The following is a 3,101-nucleotide window of genomic DNA, read 5'->3' as shown; positions in this document are numbered from 1 at the left end:
CTGCTATTAGCGATGACTTAAGAAAAACATGATTTTTGTTATCGCTAATAGTAACGTCACTAATAGCCTCTAATCAGCGATTCAAGTATCCCACACGAAATTGCATTTTGATCGCTAATTTTTAAAACTGATGACAAATCCAAGGTTTTGAACATAGCCATAACCGCTAACAAATCTTCTGAAGCTACATAAGCTGATCCCCTCGTCACATCATTCATTGGGTTGTGGTATTCCCTAGAATGCTTAGAGAATTCCTCAATTAGTTGCTTTATTACTGGGGGTGCTTTCTTTGTAAGTGGGCCTTGCGAGTCAAGTAATTGCCTTGTTGTAACATTCACTCCATCATAGAAAATGGAGACTTCTTGTTGACTATTGAGATCATGATGTGGGCAATTCCTTAGTAGACTTTTGTACCTCTCCTAAGCCTCATAAAGTGATTCTCCAGCTTGTTGTTTAAAGTTGGCTATCGCTTTCTTTAAATTAGATATCTTGGAGGGTGGGCAAAATTAATCAATAAACTCTTCTTTCATCTTGGCCCATGTAGTGATGGATCCGGGGGGAAGTGACTTGAGCCAATCCTTTGTAGCACCCTTTAATGTAACCGGAAGCATGCAAAGCAGCTGACTCTTACGAGGCACGTTTGGAACATTGAAATAATCAGCTACATCATTGACTTCATCCAAGTGTTTGTAAGCATCTTCGTGGTCTTTCCCGTAGAAGGGGATCTCTTTGAGTTGAGCAAGTATGTGACCCTTAAGCTCGAAAGTGGCAGTTGCAGGAATTGAGGGTTGCACAAGTCCCGGGCCTATATCATCACGTATCCTCTTCTTCCATTCACCCATGGGAACTTCATCGATGTTTTCCATGGTGTTGTCCAAGTCTCCTTCTTGATCGCTTTCCTCTTCGTATTCGGTTTTGTAGTCGTATTCAAATTCGGATTCTTTTGGATTGTCTTCAATATCTTCTAGCTTACTTTCTTTGCTCTTTCTATAGCTGGTCTCTCCTGGTTTCTTGTTCTTCTTCTTCCCGAAAACCATTTTCAAGCTGGTCAAAGGTGACTTCTTAGGTGTATTCGAGCCTTCAACATCGTTGCCTTTGTTTTTCCTCAACGCGGATTTTGGGTCTTCATAAGGGGGAACCAAAAGGAGTGTTGGATCCTCTGGTCATGAAAATCCTGCAACCAGCACAAGAAAAAAAACGCGTAAAGAAAAAAAATAAAAATAAACTATCAATCAGCAGTGGACTCGCCGAGTAGGGTCGACTACACTCGACGAGTTCACTGTGTAATAAGCTAAAATAGATAAAATTAAATAAAAACGACTAAAAACTAATAATTACTAAACTTGACCTAATTACTGAATTAATGAAAAAAATAACTTTGTGTAAGATAATCCCACACAAAGAATCGATAAAACTAGGAATTAGATTTAATTTTTGAACTGTTCCCCGACAACGGCGCCAAAAACTTGATGTGTGTAAAATGCACTGGTTTTATTCCTACTCTAAAAATATAAATTTAGCACACAAAGGCATAGTTGACTAAGTAGGGTGTCGAACTCAGGGAACGGAAATTAAACTAATAACTAATTTTAACTAGACAAGTAATAAAATTAAAGGGTTTTTTTTCTAGTTTTACGAGACTAGAAACTTTAACACACCACCTAACATGTAATTAACTAAACAACTAGAACAAGTAAAAATTCACCAAATTTACTAAAAGGGTTTCTGTTTAGGTCCAACAAATTCACTCCTATGGTTAATTTTATGATAAAATAATAGATTAGTTGATGTTGGTTATCGACTATAGTGATTAGATTCAAATTCGCTATACCAACCCTTAGAAAATTAATCAATTCAAGCAGTGATCAAGTGTTTAAACTAATTAACTCCCTAGTTCAATTATTCGGATTAAATAAGATTTGTAGTTGGTTAATCAAATTAGTAATTCAACTAACCTCTTGTTTGTTGGTTTACCAAACAAGCTCACACATTAATTTACCCATTCTCTAATTAATCCTAGTTTCATATTCACTAATCCTAGGCATATAATAAAGTGTTCACATAAATCATATGAGGTTAACAATTAAGAGATGTTCATGCAGCCTAATTATCTTCCAATTAACAGAAAATAGTTATGGTTAATGCATAAGGTTCTTTAACAAATTTAGTTTAATAAAATCACCAATAATCAATCAATCAAAATATGAATCAAACCATAGGAGTAAATTAGTCTGTCCTAAACAGAAACTACAAAAATTCAGCTCATGTTTACAGTAAAAGAGAAGCTAAAAACGAATTTAGTTGATCGAAACATGATTCACTTCTAAGATTAAGGGGAAAATTTAACCTAATTTTCCTTGAGTCTTCTAAAGATCAAAGATTAGGGTTCTTCGGGTCTCCAAGGGTTTCTTCAGTCACAGGTTATTCTCCAGGGAAGCCAAAAAACTCTCCAATTCAAAATTACATCCTCTCTTTATAATTATCTCAAAACAGGGGATACTCGGCGAGTAGGTGCCCAACTCGCCGAGTTCCTTTGAGAAATACGTGTACGGTAAGGATTCTGGACATTACTTCGCGAACATTCATTGGGACTCGCCGAATAGCTCCAGGTTTGTTCTTTTTTCTTCATTCTCCAGCTTCTGATTGCTTCTCCTTCTTTCTTTTTGATCCCAAGCATGTCTTCTAGATTGAAAATATCATTTAGACATTATTAAGTACCTTTTGTCCATATTATGCAAATAATTAGCTAATAATTGAGAAAATTCTATACTAAACACATGGCTAAATATGAACATATCATTATACAATGCTATAACATGTTATATTCAATATGTGTAATTTGATAATTGCTAGTTTACTAAAGTACAATGCTATAATGATATTTCGTAGTTTGGTAATTGTTAATTATTGTACAATGCTATGTTTTATACTTTGTTTGTAAGTGGAATGTATGTTTTGTATATATAATGTTATAATGTTGGTTTAACTTATAAGAGTGTTGTTTTCTTTGTAGTTAGAAATGCTTCAAACAATATTAAAAGATCCGGTTTGTAGTGTCGCACTTAAAGATTGATTTCGTTTGTTGCCACAACAAAATGAAA

The 3,101-nt window shown here is 34.8% G+C and overlaps 1 non-coding gene across 1 annotated transcript; it reads left to right on the top strand.

The window, feature by feature from the left end:
• Nucleotides 1–375: 375 nt before the first annotated feature.
• Nucleotides 376–482, top strand: LOC144999212 (small nucleolar RNA R71). The gene has a single exon (XR_013660732.1). It is a non-coding gene; the product is annotated as a small nucleolar RNA R71 (small nucleolar RNA).
• The last annotated feature ends 2,619 nt before the right edge of the window (nt 483–3,101 follow it).

Source organism: Lactuca saligna, chromosome 5 (assembly GCF_052625555.1).
Source record: "Lactuca saligna cultivar CGN05327 chromosome 5, ASM5262555v1, whole genome shotgun sequence".
NCBI lineage: Eukaryota > Viridiplantae > Streptophyta > Magnoliopsida > Asterales > Asteraceae > Lactuca > Lactuca saligna.
This window is presented reverse-complemented; position numbering and strand designations above follow the sequence as displayed.